At 37.0% G+C, this 23906-nt stretch overlaps 1 protein-coding gene across 1 annotated transcript in view; it reads right to left on the bottom strand.

The window, feature by feature from the left end:
- LOC138714733 (UPF0415 protein C7orf25 homolog) overlaps positions 1–23906 on the bottom strand; it is a 397014-nt gene that overhangs the window by 55944 nt on the left and 317164 nt on the right. The window lies entirely within an intron of this gene.

Below are 23906 nucleotides of genomic sequence, written 5' to 3' on the forward strand. Positions count from 1 at the left end.
TATATAGTTTGAAATAAATATAGCAGAATAATTACATTGCTGAAAATAATTTGTTTATGACTTTTTTTTTAACCTTGCTTCCAACAAATGACGCAGTTTTAGAATGTACAACTTCACTGGGCGTGACAGATCTCTCAAAATCTGCCAAGAATTTTTTCTTTTTTTATGATGGCTACTATCCAAGCTATAAATAGGTCCGAATGTTTAGTAAAAGATATGTTCAAAACTAAGCTCTCAGACTCATTACTGGTGGAATCAAAACAACTCCAATCGAATCTATGAGATTCCTCACTATAATTAACAGCATCAAAATGACAATAGAAGGAAAAGCACTGATTCAGTATGAAAAACTTATCAGATTACCAGGAAACAATTGGCATTCATACAGTCCTCTCTGTAGATTGAAAACTCAAAAAAGTTTCATATCCATTGTTCAAGAATTAAAACAGAAAATCAATATCCTGAATTTAAAAGAAAACTTACAAATTAAACCAAACCCTTTAACTCTTTTAAATATAGAATATAATCTAAATTTAACAGAAGAAATAGTGAAATCAGAAGTAAACACATACTTACTTACTTACAAATGGCTTTTAAGGAACCCGAAGGTTCATTGCCGCCCTCACATAAGCCCGCCATCAGTCCCTATCCTGTGCAAGATTAATCCAGTCTCTATCATCACACCCCACCTCCCTCAAATCCATTTTAATATTATCCTCACATCTACGTCTCGGCCTCCCCAAAGGTCTTTTTCCCTCCGGTCTCCCAACTAACATTCTATATGCATTTCTGGATTCGCCCATACGTGCTACATGCCCTGCCCATCTCAAACGTCTGGATTTTAAGTTCCTAATTATGTTAGGTGAAGAATACAATGCGTGCAGTTCTGTGTTGTGTAACTTTCTCCATTCTCCTGTAGATTCATCCTGCTTAGCCCCAAATATTTTCCTAAGCACCTTATTATCAAACGCCCTTAACTTATGTTCCTCTCTCAGAGTAAGAGTCCAAGTTTCACAACCATACAGAAGAACCGGTAATATAACTGTTTTATAAATTCTAACTTTCAGATTTTTGGACAGCAGACTGGATGATAAGAGCTTCTCAACCGAATAATAACACGCATTTCCCATATTTATTCTGCGTTTAATTTCCTCCCGAGTGTCATTTATATTTGTTACTGTTGCTCCAAGGTATTTGAATTTTTCCACCTCTTCGAAGGATAAATCTCCAATTTTTATATTTCCATTTCGTACAATATTCTGATCACGAGACATAATCATATACTTTGTCTTTTTGGGATTTACTTCCAAACCAATCGCTTTACTTGCTTCAAGTAAAATTTCCGTGTTTTCCCTGATCGTTTGTGGATTTTCTCCTAACATATTCACGTCATCCGCATAGACAAGAAGCTGATGTAACCCGTTCAATTCCAAACCCTACCTGTTATCCTGAACTTTCCTAATGGCATATTCTAGAGCGAAGTTAAAAAGTAAAGGTGATAGTGCATCTCCCTGCTTTAGCCCGCAGTGAATTGGAAAAGCATCAGATAGAAACTGACCTATACGGACTCTGCTGTATGCTTCACTGAGACACATTTTAATTAATCGAACTAGTTTCTTGGGAATACCAAATTCAATAAGAATATCATATAATACTTCCCTCTTAACCGAGTCATATGCCTTTTTTAAATCTATGAATAACTGATGTACTGTACCCTTATACTCCCATTTTTTCTCCATTATCTGTCGAATACAAAAAATCTGATCAATAGTCGATCTATTACGCCGAAAACCGCACTGATGATCCCCAATAATTTCATCTATGTACGGAGTTAATCTCCTCAAAAGAATATTGGACAAAATTTTGTACGACGTCAACAAAAGTGATATTCCTCGAAAGTTACCACAGTTGGTTTTGTCCCCCTTTTTAAAAATAGGTACAATTATGGACTCCTTCCACTGTTCTGGTACAATTTCCTTTTCCCAAATAGCAAGTACAAGTTTATAAATTTCGCTATATAATGCACTTCCACCCTCTTGTATTAATTCTGCTGGAATTTGATTGATACCTGGAGACTTGTACTTTTTCAGATTTTCTATCGCAATTTCGACTTCTGAAAGCGTGGGTTCGGGTATAAATGGCTCAGCAGTTTGTATTCTTGGCTGATATCCGTTCTTAAATTCCTTTATACCCTTATATAAATCTCGAATGTTTTTATTCTTACTATTTATTTCTACCTCATTCAGTTTTTCCTTCAAGTAACCTCTCTTTTTGTTCCTAAGTGTACGACTTGCTTCCCGTCTTTCATTGAAATAATTATCTCTCACACTGAAATACTAAAACAACTGTCTTTAGAGACAATTAATATTAGGTACCCTCCACGAAACTGGCTTCATTTATACACTGACGGATCCTTGATCTCCAGGGTATATTTCCCATCCTACTCTGCAGTCTCCTCTCCTAGTAAACAAACTATTTCAAATCGAGTGCCTCACGTAACCGAAAATTGTGCCCATGTATGCACTAGAGGGTTTGTTAATTTTGCCTAATTTTTAGGTACCCTCCACAAAACTGGCTTCATTTATACACTGACAGATCCTTGATCTCCAGAGAACAAGGTGCCGGTGCAGGTGTTACGTACTGTCTCTTCTCACTTTATAGATCTCTTGGATATGGAACAACAAGTTTTGATGGAGAAATCATTGCAATCAGTGAAAGTCTCAGGAATCTTCTATGCCACATCAATAAATTTAAGAATGCAGTTATATTGTCAGACTCCAAAGCAGCTATTCTATCAATAGTCTCTAAACACACACCTTCATCTCGAACAGCAGAAATAACTAAAATGCTTTCTCAATTAATATCACTCAATAAAAGAATTGTATTCCAATGGATACCATTCCATTGTGGAATCCTGGGAAACGAGAATGCGGATGCTTTAGCAAAGAAGGGCAGCACTGCTACTTACAGACCTGTTACTAAATCTACATATTACTCTGTGAAAAGATTTATTAAATCTACATACTTAGACTTCAACAAACAAAATTTGATAACACAATCTCAAGGGAAAAAATGGAACTCTCTGCATCATAATCCACAATTCCCGATTTACCACGAAAATCGTCTGTAGCTGCATTTAGATTGGCAACAGGCCATGATTGTTTGGCCAAACACCTGCATAGAATAGGAATATATCAGTCCCCTAACTGCCCATTGTGCAACTCAAACCAAGAAATTGATTCGGAACACCTCAAAATCTGTGCTTCAGTGGCTGGCCATGATAATATCTTTGAAAAGTATTGGAGTGCAAGAGGTCAAATGACTTTATTGTCAAACGCCTGGCATTAGAAAACAACAACATGTTTAGTAAAAGTTAAGTAAAATTATAGCTTTAAAGATCGCATTGAGGCCTTCATGGCCCCGAAATTATAGTTAAATTTAGTGTTTTAAAAATCACTGGGCCGTATTTTACAATTTCGGCACCCTGGACTGTGCAAAAATTTTGTATCAGCATTCAGCTTTTTTTTTTTTCTTTCTGCTAAAAATTGGAATAACAAGAATGAAATATCATGAGGCCACGACAATAATAAGAGTCACAATCTTTCTGAGTAATGCCAGTAGGAATTCTAAAAATTATAAATGAAGATTTTAATAGAAAAGCATAAAGAGTTTAATATCGAAACATACTCAGCATTTATTGATTTCGTAAAAGCATTCGATAAAGTTAACAGAAATAAACTTTCAGGGCCATATTTATAGACATTCGTAGCATGGGCTTCCGGTGGATGATCAGAGTTCTTCGTATTCATAAACCAGTGTTAGCGATATGATATGATTTGAATTCTGTACAAGTAACCAGTGGATAGCCGGGTTAGTTTAGCACGCTCATAGCGCGTGCTGCGAAATGTCTATGAATACCACCCTTAGAGATTTTATGCCATGATAATACCAAATCAAATCATTTTTTCCATTTATAATTTAAGTTATATCAACAAAATGAAATTGCCATACGAACTGAATTCGGAATTACTAGCTGGACTTTAATAAACCAAGGTGTTAGACAAGGATGCGGACTTTCCTCTCTTCTGTTTATCATATACATGAACCATATTTTGCATATTTGGTGGCAATGTCGTCATGCCAAAATTCAAATTAATCGAAACACGTTTCTCGATATATTACTGTTTTCTGATGATCAGGTTCTTATCGCTAAAACAGAAGATGATCTACAAAAAGCCATTTATAATCTGTTGTTTTCTAACACCAGGCATTTGACAATAAAGTCATTTGACCTCTTGCACTCCAATATTTTTCAAAGATATTATCATGGTCAGCCACTGAAGCACAGATTTTGAGGTGTTCCGAATCCATTTCTTGGTTTGAGTTGCACAATGGGCAGTTAGGGGACTGATATATTCCAATTCCATGCAGGTTATACTGCCAGCATTCCATTGTTAGATTTTAGTTGATTCTGTACCATTAAAGTAGTCCCCGCCCGGAGATCCGATTGGGGGACCATTTCACCTCCGGATAATTTTACCTTAATGGTACTCATTTCATATTGGAGTGAAAATGGCAAGTTGTAGCTGATTTAAGTGAACACCATATTTTAACGTTTTGGTGGCTACTTCATTCACACACAACCCCCAGAATGTCTGGAGGACCACACCTGCTGTTGGTCGACGGGTCCATTGGACCTAGCTGGGAGATCTTGTTGATCACCAGCTTTCCCTCCTTAAGCCACTGGAGGACGATTTTAGTGCCATAGCAGGTCAGCACTAGGAACAGAAAAGTAGAAAGAGGAGGAAGGAAAGTGAAATGAACCCCTAGGCCTCGAATGCTCTAATGCCGTCGGGGTCGAAGAAAGGAAGAGTTCAGTCAGAGGACTGGATAGGAAAGGGTAAAGAGAGAATTAGGTACTGAATTGAGGGAAATTATACCAAATTCAGTCATTAACTCATCAAGCTGACCAGTGCTAATTGATGAGTAGCCCCTCCCTTTAGTTACTAACAACTGCACCATGGGAAGGTAGGGATGGGACATTGGGTATTTGTCCAGGTTGGTTCCTTAAAGCCTTCAATGGGAAGGATTAATGGCTCTCCCCCCCTGTATCCAACAGATACCCTTTTGCAGCCAAATAATCTACAAATAATTGCTTCATATTTATTTCAATATGGAAATCTCAACAGAGAAAACAAAAATCATGGCATTAAAAGGACAAGATCCAGTTCCAAGTAAAATCATGATAAATATTGAACATTCAATTCATTTAACTATTTAGGCTATAATTTATCTTATATTACTGATGAAGGTATAGCAAGCTTGCTTGCTTACTTACAAATGCCTTTTAAGGAAACTGCAAGTTCATTGCTGCCCTCACATAAGCCTGCCATCCATCCCTATTTTGATTAATCCAGTCTCCACCAACATATTCCACCTCCCGCAAAACCATTTTAATATTATCCTCCCATCTACGTCTCAGGTTCCCCAAAGGTTCTTTCCTCCGGCCTCCCAATCAACACTGTATGCATTTCTGAATTCGTCCATACGTGCTACATGCCCTGCTCATCTCAAACTTCTGGATTTAATGTTCCTAATTATATCAGGTGAAGAATGCAATGCGTGCAGTTTTGTGTTGTGTAATCCTGTAACTTCATCCCTCTTAGCCCCAAATATTTTCCTAAGAACTTTATTTTCAGACACCCTTAATCTCTGTTCCTCTCTCAAAGTGAGAGTCCAAATTTCACAACCATACAGAACAACCAGTAATATAACTGTTTTATAAATTGTAACTTCTATACCTGGAAATGAGAAAGTCGATAATTTTGCAAAACAGGTAACATATTTGCAACCAACACCTCTTCAAGTGATATCTCTATCCAGTGCTTTTGCTTTAGTAAACTCTCATTTTACAAACCTATGGATCAACAATTGGCTCTCTTCTGACAAAGGAAAAATTTTACAGTCTGTACAAAAGAAACCAAATGACCTGAAAATGTACAAAAACTTGCCCAGACATGTTCAAACATTTTTAACAAGAGCGAGAACAGGTCACATTGTCACTCAATTGTACCTATACTGATTTCACATTTCTGATAATCCTACTTGTCTGTGGTGTAATAATCATGATGAAGGTCTGGAACACATTCTTCTATACTGTCCATCCATAAACCACAAAAGAAGTAAATTAAAATCATTAGCACCAGTTGCAGAAGACACAGCCTTGCAGTATATATTGACTACACCCCAACTCCGGCTACTAGCAACAGGCATCTATAATGAACACTGATCAAAATACCCCTCATTTCTCGTGAAAAACAACAACTGAATATACTACAGTGGACTTTAGTGGACTTTATGTTGTCAGCAAACAGCTGGATACATTAAGAAGATTGATTGATAAATTGTAACTTCGAGATTTTTTGACAGCAAACTAGATGACAAAAGCTTCTCAACGATATAATAACCAGCCATTTCCCATATTTTTCAGTGTTTAATTTCCTCTTGAGTGTCATTTATATTTGTTACTGTTGCTCCAAGATATTTGAATTTTTCCACCTCTTCGAAGAATAACTCTCCAATTTTTATATTTCCATTTCGTACAATATTCTGGTCACGAGACATAATCATATACTTCGTCTTTTCGGGATTTGCTTCCAAACCAATCACTTTACTTGCTTTAAGTAAAATTTCCATGTTTTTCCTAATCGTTTGTGAATTTCCTCCTAACATATTCACGTCCTCCACATAGACAAGAAGCTGATGTAACCCGTTCAATTTCAAACCCTCTGTGTTTTCCTGGACTTTCCTAATGAAGTTAAAAAGTAAAGATGATAGTGCATCTCCTTGCTTTAGCCCGCAATGAATTGAAAAAGCATCAGATAGAAACTGGTCCATATGGACTCTGCTGTAAGTTTCACTGAGACACATTTTAATTAATAAAACTAGAAATAACTACTGAAGCTTTCCTGGCGACATGATAATTCGAAATTTTCTCAGGCTTCCAGCCAGGTCATAAGTTGGTGATCCACCGACGTTTCGAGGATGTTCATCTTCCTCATCTTCAGGGTTAAATGATATCTGAGGGTACCCAGCTCCTTAATTTATAGTGCCAGAGGGAGGAGTCAGCCGAGGAGCTGTGCGCCGATTGGCTGTTATTAGTGCGGACTGCGGCGAGAACGCAGCCGACGTGTCGTCTTGCTTTGTGCTTTTCGGCTGAATGACCTTGGGTCTCACGGTGGGCTCGGCGGACGAGTTCTCATGTGTCCTCCGCTGATGACGGCCCGTCGTCCGGGCGGTGAAAAATTTAATAGTCGGTGCCCATGCCGCGCTTAGTTGGAGACCCGAGTCCCGGTTCAGGTTACCACATTCCGCCGCTATGGCCAGGGTTTCTTTTACTCTTCATCCCAATAGCCTGCACACTTCGCCAGGACCTCGGTGTTATTGAAATTAGCCCTGTGGCTTTTTTCAATGCAATGTTCAGCCAATCCGGATTTTTCGGGCTGCATCCGGATTGGCTGAACATTGCATTGAAAACAGCCATAGGGCTAATTTCAATAACACCGAGGTCCTGGCGAAGTGTGCGGGCTATTGGGATAGAAGAGTAAAAGAAACCCTGGCCATAGCGGCGGAACGCGGTAACCTGAACCGGGACTTGGGTCTCCAACTAAGCGCGGCATGGGCACTGACTATTAAATTCCTCACCGCCCGGACGATGGGCCGTCATCAGCGGAGGACACATAAGAACTCGTCCACCGAGCCCATCGTGAAACCCACAGTCAATCAGCCGAACAGCACAAAGCAAGACGACACGTCGGCCGCGTTCACGCCGCAGTCCGCACTAATAACAGCCAATTGGCGCACAGCCCCTCGGCTGACTCCTCCCTCTGGCACTATAAATTAAGGAGCTGGGTACCCTCAGATATCATTTAACCCTGAAGATGAGGAAGATGAACATCCTCGAAACGTCGGTGGATCACCAACTTATGACCTGGCTGGAAGCCTAATAAAACTAGTTTCTTGGAAACACCAAATTCAATAAGAAAATATTGTATAAAACTTCTCTCTTCATCGAGTCATATGCCTTTTAGATATAGCAAGCAAAATATCTAAATTTATAAATCACTAGAGTAATCAACACAGTCTTCAAACCCTCTCAAGTTCAAAAACATACGAGGCTAAAAGTCTATAAACCACTAGCACGGCCAGTTCTGTCTTACTTCAGTGAGGCATGGACAATCAAAAAAGTTGATGAGAAAAGGCTAACAGCAGCTGAAATGAGATTTAAGAGACAGATAGCAGGTTGCTCATTGCTCAAACACTGTAAAAATGAAGCTGTACTGAAAGAATTAAAAATAAATCCTATAATTCATTTTGTTCAACAATATAGACTTCAGTGGAAGAAACATGTCGAAAGGATGGATTGCACTGACGACCTGGACAAATTCTTGCGTATGTACCAAGAGGAAGGAGAAATTTGGGAAGACCATGAACATGCTGGCATGAGACTGTAACAGATCCACTAGGGTCTAACATGTGGAGAACATGATGATGGTGATCGTGATGGTGGTGGTGGTGATGATAATGATGATGATATGATGATGATGATGATGATGATGATGATGATGATGATGATGATGAGAAAACAAATAGCAAAAATTTCTTTCACATGCTTAAGAAAATTTTAAAACTGTCAACGCTTGTGGAACTGAATTGAGGCATCAGAAGTAAATATACAAAAAAATTCAGTGTTGAATAATGTCATATTGTCATTTAATTCGTCATTAACAGTTTTGCGAACTTGCTTTCTTTCCCCACTGCAATTTTGTTCCTATGATTTATTAAATCTACATACTTAGACTTCAACAAGCAAAATTTGATAACACAATCTCAAGGGAAAAAATGGAACTCTGTGAATCATAATCCACAGTTAATTCCCGATTTACCACGAAAATCGTCTGTAGCTTCATTTAGATTGGCAACAGGCCATGATTGTTTGGCCAAACACCTGCATAGAATTGGAATATATCAGTCCCCTAACTGCCCATTGTACAACTCAGAATAAGAAATGGATTCGGAACACCTCAAAATCTGTGCTTCAGTGGCTGGCCATGACAGTATCTTTGAAAAATATTGGAGTGCAAGAGGTCAAATAACTTTATTGTCAAATGCCTGGCATTAGAAAACAACAACAACATTTTGTTCCTATGCATTTAATATTGAGGTTCTGTTGTTGCTAATGTTTGAAACTATTGATTTAGAAATTCCAAACTCTTCTGCAATTTTCCTACAACTAATATCATAACACAAACAATGAATAACTTCTTTCTTCCTTTTAACAGAGATTGATTTCTACACTGAAGGCCTATTGAAGGCATCATACATTTTACTGTTCTGAAAAATAATGCTCCTTTACTCCATTCTCAAATCAGCTACAGTACAGTTACAAAAAGGACAAAGTGGGTAATTCCAGGAACAGTAAGTTGTACTGTACAAGCAAAATCCCCTCTCATTGCACTGTGATAATGGCCCATGTAAAACACAGGATTCAATGAAACTTAACTCTGAACAGGTAGCAGAAATACACAATAGAACAAGAGAATCGTCCAAGATAGACTATAAAGAGTGTCCAGCTTCCAGGATTGAGGATGTCCAACATAGAGGATATATTGAACATGTAAAGGCATAGAAATTTGTCCGGTTCCAAGAAAATATATCCAATATAATGAGGCATCTAACATAGAGAGTTGTCCAGATACAGAGGTTTCACTGTATCTTGATGTTGGCTATCATCCGATACCTTATTTTCCCTGAACCCATTCACCATTCCTTCTGGTAGGAAGTAGGCAGTTTCTTCTTAACCAGTGACACAGCCAATTTCTTTTTAATATTCCTTACGTCAGATTTATTCTGCTCTGAACATTCCTCCCTTTCACCATTCCTTCCAGTGCATTCTTCAGTAGGCAGTTTCTTAGCCAGCGACACAGCCAATTTCTTTTTACTTTTTATTATGTCAGTTATTTTATTTTATTGGGTTATTTTACGACGCTGTATCAACATCTAGGTTATTTAGCGTCTGAATGATATGAAGGTGATAATATCGGTCCAGCACCGAAAGTTACCCACCATTTGCTCGTGTTGGATTGAGGGAAAACCCCGGAAAAAACCTCAACCAGGTAACTTGCCCCAACTGGGATTCGAACCCGGGCCACCTGGTTTTGCGGCCAGATGTGCTGACTGTTACTCCACAGGTGTGGACTATGTGAGTTAAATTACAACAATTTATATTTTCTTGTATGCTTTAATTAGGTAGAGAAACAATTCATCTTTTATAAAGTTTTCCTGAATTCCTCTTCTTTCTTGATATTTCTTCTTTAACAGTCCAATGGTACTGTCCTCAGTCATTCTAAGGACAACTCGGATCTTCTTCTGCCCTGAACTTTTCTCCTGTTCACCATTCCTTCCAGTCCATCCTTCAGTAGGCAGTTTCTTTCTTAGGCTGTGACATAGCCTATTTCATTTTAGTATTTATTACGCCAGTTAAATTACAACAATTTATATCTTCTTATATGCTTTAGTTAGGTAGAGGAATAAGTAATCTTTTACAAGATTTTCCTGAATTCTTCATCTTTCTTGAGGGATCTTCTTTAACAGTATAGTGGTATCGTCCTCAGTCATTCTAAGAACAACCTTATTTCATTCATATCTTCTTCTAGTAACCAATCTCCTATTGCGTGGAGTGCTCACAAACATAAAATGTTAGTAACCTGTATGGTTCTCTATGAGGACCATAAATTGCGAAAAGAATAATCAGTTTACATTCTAAACAACAAAGATATCACAACAGCAACACTTTTTTATGGGTGGGTGACTTGAATGAATATGCCTGCAGCTACAGTATACCACACTCTTTTTTATAATTTTCCCGTTCAATTTTAGTCATTACTTACCGTACTTAATTTTAATATTAGTGTACTTTTTTTTCAGGCAGTTTCTTCTGTAGCATATGTCATTTGACTCTTGGGAGAAATGAAGAACAATTTGAAATACATCTGAAGAGAGAAAAACACGCAAAAAATATATTAAAGGTCCAACGTTATTTTGCTCAGAAAGCAAGAGCAAGAAAATTGATAAGCGAGAAAAGAAAAAATAGATTTAAATGTCAAGCAATTTTCAAGGATAGTACAAGAAAATCAGATAATGAAAAGGTGGAACAAAATTTAATTTCTGCAATAAAAAATGTGTGCCAAAAAGATATGGGGTTTGGAGAAAATAAGGTAGCAGCAGTAAGAATGAAACTGAATTTTGCATCTCAAGCCCAGCTGGCAATAATGAAAAAACAAAACACCGTAAGAAGACTAACATTAATAGAAAATGAGAAAAAAATGCTTCAAAGGCAAGCGATATTGGAAAATATGAAAAAATTGGTACAAAGACTAACAGTATTAGACAAGAAGAGAGAAACAGCACAGAGTAAAGGCTTAATGGAAAAGAAGAGAAGAATATTACAAAGAAGGGCATTAAGATATAATGTATATTTCTGTACAGTTTGTGATCTTACATTTAGAAGTGAACATGAATTTATACATCATACGTCCACTGAAAGCCATATAGATAAAACTCAGTATTTAAATAATGGAAAAATTCGTAAGCAAAAAACGAAGAAACTGTTGAGACCAAACCAGAAAATATGTTCATGCCACATATGTGGTATAATTGTAAACTCCGAAAAACAATTGTCTAATCACTTAGCCAGCAAACATCCAGAAATTGCACACAAAATATCAGTTCCTTCTTTAACTAACTGTGAAGAAGATGCTAAAACAAAATCAAGTCGAGCTATAAAAAATAATGTGAATATTAGAACTGTCTCATGTCCGCCAAACCAAGTGGGGCAAGTGTATGAAACTGATAGGACTGAAACGTTAAAACAAAAACAAGTTTTGGAAGTGTGTAACAATATTAGAATGGTAGCAACAGAATCTAACAAAATCCAAGTCCTAGAAGTGTGTGAAAGTACCAGAACTGTCATACAAAAATCGAATCAGACTAGAAATAAGGCATTAAGATCACGTAAAGTAAAGCAGTTACATAAAAGTAATAAAACAAACAGATTACAATCAAAGAAAAATAAGGAATTGTGTAAAACTAATAAAACTACTTCACCTATAACAAGCCACGCCATGAATGCGTATAAAATTGATAGGAATGACACACAAAAACAAACCCAAGTCATGGGAACACACGAAACTAACAGGACTGACACACTTATAAGAGTTTATGAGAGTAATAGAATTGATTCACAAATACCAACACAAATCATGGGAATGTTTGGAAGTAATATGACTGAGTCACTAAACCCAACACAAGTCATGAGATTATATGAAAGTAGCTTGACTGATTCATTAATATCAGCACAAGTTATGAGACTTTATGAAAGTAACAGAACTGATTCACTATTACCACCACAATTTATGGGAATGTATGGAAGTAATAGAACTGACTCACTATTACCAACACACAGTATGGGAGTATATGGTAATAGCATGATAAACCCATTAATACCATCACACTTCATGGGAGTATGCGAAAATAGCAGGATTTATTCAGCAATACCAACACAGTTCATGGGAGCATATGGAATTCACAGTCCTGGCCCAGTAATGCCAACACAAGCCATGGGAGTATACGGAATTAACAGGCCTGGCTTATTAATGCCAACACAAGCCATGGAATTATATGGAAGTAACAGGATTGACTCCCTAATACCAACACAAGCCATGGGAATGTACGGAAGTAACATGGCTGATTCACTTATAGCAACACAAACTATGGGAGTGTACGGAAGTAACATAGCCAACTCACTAATACCAGAACAAGCTATGGGAGTGTATGAAAGCAATAGGAACGACTCACTGATGCCCACACAAGTCATGGAAATATATGAAAGTGACAGAATTAACTCACTAGTGCCCATACAAGCTATGGATATGTATGAAAGTAACCAAACTGACTCACTAATGCCCACAGAAGCTATGGAAATATATGAAAATAACAGAACTGACTCACTAATGCCCACAGAAGCTATGAAAATGTATGAAAATAACAGAACTGACTCACTAATGCTCACAGAAGCTATGAAAATATATGAAAGTAACAGAACTGACTCACTAATGCCCACAGAAGCTATGGAAATATATGAAAATAACAGAACTGACTCACTAATGCCCATAGAAGCTATGAAAATGTATGAAAGTAACAGAACTGACTCACTAATGCCCACACAAGCCACGGAAGTGCATGAAAGTAATAGGATTACTTCAATAACACAACCACAAGTAGTGGGCATACATGAAAGTAATGTGACTGACTCACAAGACCCAACACAGGTCACAAAAGTTGGTGAAAATAATGAAATTGGCACATCAAATTCAAACAGAATTATGAAACTGCAGCATTGTAACGAAACTGACGCACAAAATTCAAGCCAGCTTTTGCAAAAGATTGAAAGTATTAAAACTGGTGTAATAAAATTAAGTGAACTTGCAAAAGTGAGTAAAAATACTGAAAATGATGCACTAAAACCGAACGAAGCTTTGCAACAGAGTGAAAATATGAGATCTGGCTTAACAAAATCAAATCCAGTTGCAGAAGTGAGTAAAGATACCAAAAATAAATCAAACGAAGCTCTGAAACAGAGTGAATATATTAGAAATGACACGATGAAGTCAAGTGAAATTTTGGAACTGAACACTGCTATTGAAACAGATACACAAAAGCCAAATCAAGAGATGGAAGTGGTTCAGAATGATGCAACTGACACACTAGAATCAAGTCAAAATGTGGAAATGAATGAAAATGTTAATATTGAAGCAACAAATTCAAATCAAAATGTGCAAATTAATAAAAACGATGAAGATAATTTACTAAAATCAAGTCAACATGTACAATCAAAAGGAAATATTATAAATAATGTATTGGCGTCAGAAGAAATGTATAGATGTATCCTTTGTGATATTCAGTTGTATTCTGAGAGTCTTTATTCAGAACATTTGAAGTCACAGCAACACAGAGATTCTGTTGCTAATATTTCACTTCCTGCCTGTGAACCAACTCATGACAATAACAGCAGTAATAAGAGGAGGACAAGGAATAAGAATAAAAACAAGTCATTGTTTTCAATATACGAGTGCAGAATATGTAGAGTTCAATCAAATTCCAGGCGTGTTTATGTTCGTCACATAGCATCGAAACAACATGCGGAGGCAGTTCGAAATATTCCTCTTCCAGAAGGCGAACCAACGCCTGAGAACTTCGTATCTCGTGTAGATATATTAAGTCCAAAACCTAAACAACCACATCCGAAGCACCTCTTGCCGAAAATAAGATGCGACAATGATTCAGCCTCCTCATTGACGTTCTTCAAACAAATTCTTCAGGCATGCAGTGCTAATGCAGAACATGCTACTAGAGCTTCAGAACCAGAAGAAAATTCAGAAGAGACTTGCACAAATGAGCAAACGTTCAACTGTTATATCTGTGGAAATACGATGGAGACAGAAACCTTATATTTAGAACATCTGATGCAGGAACACTACGAAATGTATGAAGGCTCTTTTAATTATGATGACACATCAAGCACATCAGAAGCTGGGACTGTGTATCAGTGCAATATTTGTGGTATCGTGGCAGATTCTCAGATTTCGTATTCACAGCACGTTTTGTCAGCACATCCTGCAGAAGTATATACTTCTGTGTCAGATCCTACTCTCTATGGCCTTGGATCTACACCTGTTGCTATGGCCTCTTCTTTTCCTCAAGCACTGCCCAATATTCCGATGTATGGCCCAATTCTGGTGCTTAGCCCAAGTATGTGTGCTTCGCAGTCAGTGTTTAATCCATACTTATTCCTAACACAAGTACCTTCACTGAAAGAGGAAAGAACATACTGTACTCGTTGTAAAGTGAAGACGAATACATCAGAAGAATATTCTGCTCATTGTAAGACCAAAAAGCATTTGCAGAAAGGACTAGCAGTTAGAAGGAAACGGGCCACAAAGCCTGTGAAGCCACTAGGAGATGTTCAACTGCAGTGTAAACTATGTCAGATTAGACTGTCTTCTGAAAGTGAGTACGTGGAACATGTCTGTGATATAAAGGTAATAGCAACAATATTCAACCAGTTGGCAACATCAGAAAATGAGTCACAATCTGCAATTTCTAGCCAAGAAGAAAATGAAGCAAGTTCATCAGGAAGAAAAACACAACAAGAAGTGGAAGAACAAGATGAAGACTCATCGCCAAGTCAGACTCCTGAGAAAAAAGTGGTCGTACCACGATATTGTTGTGTGGTTTGCAGAGTATTTATGAATTCAATTAAACAACTTACTAGTCATTTAGAAAGTAAGCGGCATGAAGAGAATGTTAAATCCCAAATGGAAAGTGAAGTAACTGCTGTTCATGACAAGAGATATCGACGCAGTGTGCTAGAAGATAATAAATTATGTGAAGAAGTAGAAATACCTCCAGACAGCAGAGTTTCGACAGTGGAAGATATAAAGATCTTCCACTGCCCGACATGTGGAATTGTCGTCAACTCTGAGAGGCAGTTGACGGAACACTTGAAGAGCAAGCGGCACTCAGAGAACACAGTCATCAAGACTGTCTTCAGAAGCCAGGTCGCTGATCCGCATAAAGTAAAGATCCTGCACTGTAACCTATGCAAAGTGACATTGAACTCAGAGTTTCAGCTTAACCAGCATCAGGCGAGTCGACGACACAGACTCAAACTCAGGCAGCTATTGAAGTCCCAGACATCGCCACCTTCAGAAGAGCCAACAGAAGAAGATCTCGATCAAACAGAATTGGAACAAACAGACCATTTGTTTTCATCAGCTGCTTATTCACTTCCGCCTTCATTTATGTTTTTCCAGCCTCCTCCTGCTGTAGAACCACCTCTGCCCCCACCGTGAACAAGTATAGTACGATTATTTAGTCCTGACAGTCGCCAGAGATGTGCACCTGGGTCAGGCGAATTCATTTAGTTACGCCAAGGGGTGTTTGGGTTAGTCACTAGCTTGCCTTCGGAGCTATCGGATGTCATGCGTGCAGTAGAACAGTATTGTGACAGCCCGTCGAGACTCGATCACGCATCCCTCAGAGGGCAGGGTGCGCATGGAAGGATCGGGCGACGTGGCGAAGGAAGCTGCAGCCACGCAAACTAGAGGGGCACAACGTAAGGGAAAGGATGGCACGCTGGTGCATGCCGAGAGGGGAAGAAAGCCAACTGCAGCGCGAGGTGAAGGGGGAGCAGCGTGACAGATTATTCTCGAAAACGAATTGTCCAGTAACGGAAATGTCCGGAAGGCCCGTGAAGCGTTGCCTAGCAAATAAAAGGAAGCCAGCCTCCGAGAGGAGATCAGATTTGGACAGCAAGCCAGTTAGTCTTGTGTGAGCATCTGAAGCCCTGAGTTCGAGTGAGTTGTAACTTTAATACAAAACAAGAATGTAGCTTTTATTTCAAAACAATAGTCACTTTATAATTTAGTTTAAATACTCCCGTCAACAATGGGATTTCGACTCCACACAGTAACACAGTATTCGTTATTGCACTCTACCGACGACAATGACAATTTACTTGGATTATTGAGAACAACAATGAACTGTTAATCTTAACTAATGTTCACAAAGCACTATTTACACAGTTCGTTTGCCTTTGCTAGTTCTTCTAGCTCCGTCACTCGAGTTCACATTATATCGAACCCCAGACCTTCAGAGACAGTCCACTGAACTTCGAACTCAGGTCCCCCAACTGCGGTCCACTGGACTCGAACTCCGGACTTCCGGCGACAGTCCACTGGCCAGGATGCTCACAGCTGCGGTCACACTCAAGTCGAACTTCGGTCTCGAAGCTGGCTTCACTGCTACACAAGACTAACTGGCTTGCTGTCCAAATCTGCTCTCCTCTCGGAGGCTGGCTTCCTTTTATTTGCTAGGCAATGCTTCGCGGGCCTTCCGGACGTTTCCATTACTGGACAATTCGTTTTCGAGAATAATCTGTCACGCTGCTCCCCCTTCACCTCGCGCCGCAGATGGCTTTCTTCCCCTCTCGGCATGCACCAGCGTGCCGTCCCTCCCCTTACGTTGCGCCCCTCTAGTTTGCGTGGCTGCAGCTTCCTTCGCCACGTCGCCCGATCCTTCCACGCGCACCCTGCCCTCTGAGGGACGCGTGATCGAGTCTCGACGGGCTGTCACAGTATGTTTCTAGTACAATTAAGCTGTACTGCATTCCTTTACCGACCGCTTGCTCTTATCTCTACTCTGGAGCTCTCCCCACTACTCCTATTACTTCCCCTCTTTCGCGTCGCTGAGCTGTCAGGACTAAATAATCGGTCTGTATACTAAGTGAATAATTAAGTTAAAGTGAAGACCCCTATTGGGAATAGAAAACTCTGGAAACACGTAAATCTAACATCTGAAGAGTATTACATGTTCCACATTAATAACATTTTAGACGAATGAACCAAACCAGAAATCGACGAGCTCATTTTTCATGGTCCGAAAAATACATAGACTTGTTCTATATGTATACAGAGTGTACGGAAGAAAAGTGGGGAAAACTTCAGGCATGGATTCTTCATATACAGGGTAAACCAGAGCTCTATCGACAAACTTTCACAGATTGTTCAGGGATGTTGGCTGAGTTTTTTTTGATATAAGGAACCTATAATCTCCACTGACTTGTTACTGAGTAACGTATTGTTGATGTGTTTACTTGTAGCATGTTTGGACAGTAATAAGATGGGTTCTGATAGATTACAAGGAAAAATTAAAAAGTAATCAACTAAGTTCTGAAGTAGGTACTGTAATATCATAAACTGTAATACAAACAATACAAAAATTACATGAGTAATGAAACAAACCTTAGAACAAAACGCATACTTGTTTCTTAAACACTTCATTGTACAGTACACTGTGTACTCTTCACTTCGTTTAAAACAGCTGTTCAAAATGTCGACTGCCATGATCACTACAGACTCCAGTCGACACTGAAATGAATCTAGTTGCTAGAATTCTCGCAGCCACTGAAGAGGTGTGCCAATCACCTGGGATGCTACAGCGTATGCGACAGTCCTTGGTATGTTGCTATACAGTTTGTAGAAATCATGGCAGTCGACATTTTGAACAGCTGCTTTAAACGAAGTGAAGAGTAGGCCTACATAGTGTACTGTACAGTGAAGTGTTTAACAAACAAGTATGCGTTTTGTTCTAAGGTTTGTTTCATTACTTATGTCATTTTTGTATTGTTTGTATTACAGTTTATGATATCACAGTAGGGGAGTAGTGGGTACAGTGAGACACAAAATATTAAGACATATGTATGCAAGTGATAATTCAAGTATTTTTTAAATCAAGTGCAATAGAAATAGACATCAAAACATGGAGTATAATAATACATAAACAAAAATGTTAATAGATAAAGGACATAATATACAATACGTGTTTGTCAAAAAAATGCAAATGTCTCACTGTTCCCATTCAGGAGGGTACAGTGAGACACCACAGTCTCTATTAACAGACATTGAAATTATTTACATTTATTTCAAAAGAAAATAAAAACTTGCTGTCTTTTTATCTTGCCATGTTCTGTAGGCTTATTTAGAATCATTTTGATGTCTGACTTCGAAACCATTGAAACATCTGGAACATTTGGAAAAGTGAATTTTCCATGACATTTCAAACTTTTGCGAAAAAATGAAATTAATTTTTGGTGACAACAAAGCTTATAATTACAAGAATGTAATGTAATTCTTCATTATTTTTTAACATTTTCTTAAATTTTGTGAATAATTTTTTATTTATGAAACCATTAAAACGTAATGTATCCAATATTTTAAGCTACAGTCCCTAAATTGGTTACTAGTATGTTCATTTTAAATGTTAGTTACTGGTAAGTGTAATATAATTACAGTTTGTTTTTGCAAATATTGGTACATGGGAACAGTGAGACGTATCAGTGTACCCTTCAATGGCATGTCTCACTGTTCCCTTTACGCATGGTTCATTTAAAAATGACGCCATCACTTCAAAATTAAAACAAGAAAGACGAAACTTTGCCAAACCTAATCTCAAATACCATAGTATTAGGTAATAAAACATTCATATTTATATCTCATTTGTATATCCAATATAACCTTAATTTAAACACAAGCCAAAATGTTACTTTTAGAGTGAAAAATTACGAATTATTTTTTCATCATTCGTCTTTATAACTAGAATCAAATCGAGTATGAAAATACTGTTACTTTACTCATGCAACATACAACTCCACTGTTACCAACATCTCAACATCAAAATTTACCATTTAATAAAAAATGTCTCAATGTTCTCCCTGTCTTACTGTACCCACTTCTCCCCTATCTACTTCAGAACTTAGTTGAGTACTTTGTAATTTTTCTTTGTAAACTATTAGAACCCATCTTATCACCGTCCAAACAACATGCTACAATACACACATCAACAACACATTACTCAGTAACTAATGACCGGAGACCACAGGTTCCTTATATCAAAACACTCAGCCAACATCCCTGAACAACCTGTGATAGTTTATCGGTAGAGTTCTGGTTCACTCTGTAAATAGAAGAAAAAATGGTTATATCAACATTGATCTGGAAATGCTTGGTTTCTAAGTAGGGCTTGCAAGTGTATTCCAGTACGTTTGCTTGCTGAACTTATTATGATGTATTCTGTGTACATTTCCTTGGATGAACTATTTCTACCTGAACACAGACCACAGTTTGTTGTCTCATTGGAATTCGAACATGCTCGGTTGCCACGCTCATCAGATTTCAATCCATTGCACTTCTTTTTGTGGGGGCACTTAATCATAGGCGTATTAGATTCCTGTGGATAATGAAGGAACTCATCAGCAGATTCTGCAAAGCTATCAGACAGAACTATGCCGGAAATTTGGAAGCATGTTCGGATCTCGATGATACAAGCTGTGGCCTGTATTCAGGCAGGACGTGGACATTTTGAACAGTTCATCTAACAAATGTAAATAGAATTGATCAAAATAATTGCAGCAAAGAAATATATTGGCGTACACTATGATCACACTTCAAAGACCAAGCATTTCTGGACCCATATTGATATAACCATTTTTCTTCTATCCTACACATGAGAAATCCGTAACTAAAGTCTTACCCACTTTTTTTTGTATATAATTTCCGAAATTGCAAAATGAGAGATATATAATACACTTCTTTTATTGTTTTTCTTACTTTTCTTTTCAAAAAAATTTATGAAAATAACTTATTTGGTTCTTTTCTTCGATTCATTCATAACAAGAACAATGATCAAACTGTTTTCAATAGATTTTCAGAAAATGGAATTTCATCAGTGTAATTTTTCAAAGGATTACCGCAATAATACTGTAATTTGTAGTAAACAATGAGGTACTACTGTATTGTTTTAAATACTTCTTTTCGTATAAAAGTTTATTTTTTTTTAAATATACAATTGGATTGACATCAGAGTTTCTGACTTAAAATACGCGAAAATGTCTTATAAGTTATAACTGATGAATGTGTGTAACTACATAATTTCTGGAGGTAAGCTGTATGTTGCAATGTTCACTGTAAGCTTTTATGCTGTTACTGTCATAAAAAATTGTTTTATTATTTTTTATTTAGAATTATGTCACAATATACTGACAACTCTGTGGCTGCTTTTTTTTTTTTTTTTTTTTAATACTATACTACATGATTATTTAGAATGAGTCGAACCTAAATTACTGGCATTCTTATTATTATTATTATTATTATTATTATTATTATTATTATTATTATTATTATTATTATTATTATTATTATTACTTACAAATGGCTTTTAAGGAACCCGAAGGTTCATTGCCGCCCTCACATAAGCCCGCCATCGGTCCCTATCCTATTATTATTATTATTATTATTATTATTATTATTATTATTATTAGATTATGTTTTGATGTCAGTAGATTATGTTTTGATGTCACTAGATTATGTTTTGATGTCAGTAGTTTCCTCTAAGCCTGGCACAATGTATGGGTATTCCTTGGTGATTGTTTGCATAAAGTTGGCAACACAAATGGTTTGTTTCTAAAACATTCATTTTGCTCAAAAACCGATCTTGACCCAATAACATAATAAACATATTCCTTACACTGAATTCTATACTAAAGTTATTTTTTGCCAGTTCGTGCTATTTGTCACTGAAAAAATTATATTTAAAAATATAATTTCTTTTCCAAAACATTCTATTTTTTGTTTTTCAAGTCAAAATCTATTTTCTTACATTTTAATTGAGAAATTGTCGGTAAACTATGAAGTATTCTAATACATTTAGTACACAGAATGGTATAAAATATCTGTAAGGTAAGAATAAACAAGTACGTATATTGAAAATTGGTTTGTATATTTCAAAGCCAGCAATTTTTCTTCTTCCTGTAAAAATAACTGAAAGTGAAATAGCAGGTTTTGGAAATAAACCATTTTAATTTTGCTGACACTTTACATTGTTAATCTACGTTAGTCAGTTGTCTGAACTGTATTCAGAAAGACGCATTTTAACCATAGTTAGGTACACAGTACAGCAACATATTTTCCTCGTTGAAACCTATCTACTCATAAAGAGAGTTGTTTTTATGCATATTTTAACAGCGTTTTTCAGAGACTACATAACCTCTGAAGCAGTGTGTTTTAGTATATTACATACCAGTACCACAAATTGTGACACTTTTCAGGTCGAGAATGCAATTTGGGATATCGACGTCCAAGATCTGAAAAGTCGCTTACAGTATATGTTCAGTGAATTACATTTCACAATACCAGTACCTCAAAGAAATCAAAGATAAATAAAAAATTTCAAAATCGCATTTCTATATTTTACAATAGTTTTATGATTTTACGGAAAATTCAATTGTTTGGCTTTTCAAGCACCTCGCATTTATGGTTGCCAGTTGGGTTGCTAATGACTCTGAATTTAATCTACGAGTAAACAATGTGTTGAAAAGCCAAGTTTGATAATGATATAGTAGTAAAACTGTAGTTATTTGAGTGAAAAGTATTAAGAAAGGATGAGAATGGTATTAAAGAAGCTGCAGATATTGTTTGTACAATAGTGGCAAAAAAAAACCGGACCGACTCTTGTAGCTGATTTCAGAGCTTTGTTCACAGTGACAGCACGATAGACTGGTAACTAAGACTTTCGTGGTTCGAAGCCTGCCTGGGAAGGAAACTTTTTTTGTTCCTTATTCAAATTTATTCCCAATACTTTTCGATTGCGCGATATTTTACTACTTAATTAACTTATTATTCCCAAAACATGAATTTTACCAGCTTATTTTCTAATGGCTTTAGAAATGGGCTACATCAGCAGTTGAAACTACAACAATTTCAATAGATTACCTGCTATTTTGTGAATGCGGGTGTGGCATACGCAGTGGCTTGTTTCAGGGACTTTGATTATTCTGTTGGTCTGGTTTTTTTTGCCACTACTGTACATCACTTTTATCTGGAAAACCCAAGGAAAGGTGTGAGGATCTCGATTTAACCTCAAAATTAACTGAAGAAATGAAAAGAATATATAACATCAGTTCTTAATGTTAATAAATCATCAACATCATCATCATCATCATCATCATCATCATCATCATCATGGGATGATGGTCTACCAAAGTTCTTGAGGACGTCGTAACTACCTTTTTCCCGTTGGATTATAATTCAGGATTGTTTTTGGTATTCTGTTATTTGACATTCTATTTACATGTTGGAGCCAATTGGTTTGATATTGATGTATGTGATCAATTGTACTTTCCATATTTCAGTAAATAAGAAAGATGTTTAAAATGATTTCTTCATGATATCTCGAATGTATTCTCGATCTGGAAATTGTCACAAGTCATGGTATGTAATATAAAATTTTTAAATATCTAATATTTACTACAGTTCACCTTGTAGATACTATCAGTAAATATTACAGTCCTGTTGTCATGGCATATACAGAATAAGTGAATTGTAAATAGAACTTACTCTATAAAAAATTTGTTAATAATGATTAATTGATTAACTAGCAGACTTACTCGTGTTAATTATGTAAGATTTGTGCGGCTTACAGCTGTTTCAGTGCTTCACGCACCATCCTCAGAGCCTACTAGATCTCGGCGTCATCTCGAACTTCTCTGCCTGTTATGTGGGTGTGTTTGATTGTTGGAAGGTGTTGAAGAGTGGAGTCAAATAGTGTGTGTGTACTGAAATTGATCTGTGTGTTGAGAATTTGATCGGGATGTGTTTTAGTGTGTTTGTATATTTCGTATTGTTCTAGTGTGTTGAGTTTTTGGTTCTTGGGTTGTATGTGTAGGATATCCATGTCCACATTTATGTTATTGTATGTATGGTTAGCATTGGTTATGTGATCTGCGTATGTAGATGTATTGTGTCCTCTGGTTATTGCTTTAATGTGTTCTTTGTAGCGTGTTTGGAATGATCTGCCTGTCTGTCCTATGTAGAACTTATCGCAACTATTATATGTGAGTTTGTATACACCTGTGTGGTCGTATTTATTTGTTTGTGTTTTTTGTGTGTTGAGATGTCTTTGTAGTGTGTTTTCTGTTCTGTATGTTATGTTGTATTTCTGCTTTCTGAATGAAGATGCGATCTTATGTGTGCTTTTGTTTTCATATGTTAGTGTGATGTATTTCTTGTGTTTGTGTTGTGTTTTGCGTGTTTTTGTGTTTGTTAAGTTTTTGTTTTGTCTTTCTTATGATGTTGTATATTATGTTTGGATTGTATCCTTTTTCTTGTGCTATGTATTTGATTGTGTTCACTTCTTCATTGTAGTGTTGTTGACTCATGGGTATGTTGAGTAAT

Source organism: Periplaneta americana, chromosome 15, assembly GCF_040183065.1.
Source record: "Periplaneta americana isolate PAMFEO1 chromosome 15, P.americana_PAMFEO1_priV1, whole genome shotgun sequence".
Lineage (NCBI taxonomy): Eukaryota > Metazoa > Arthropoda > Insecta > Blattodea > Blattidae > Periplaneta > Periplaneta americana.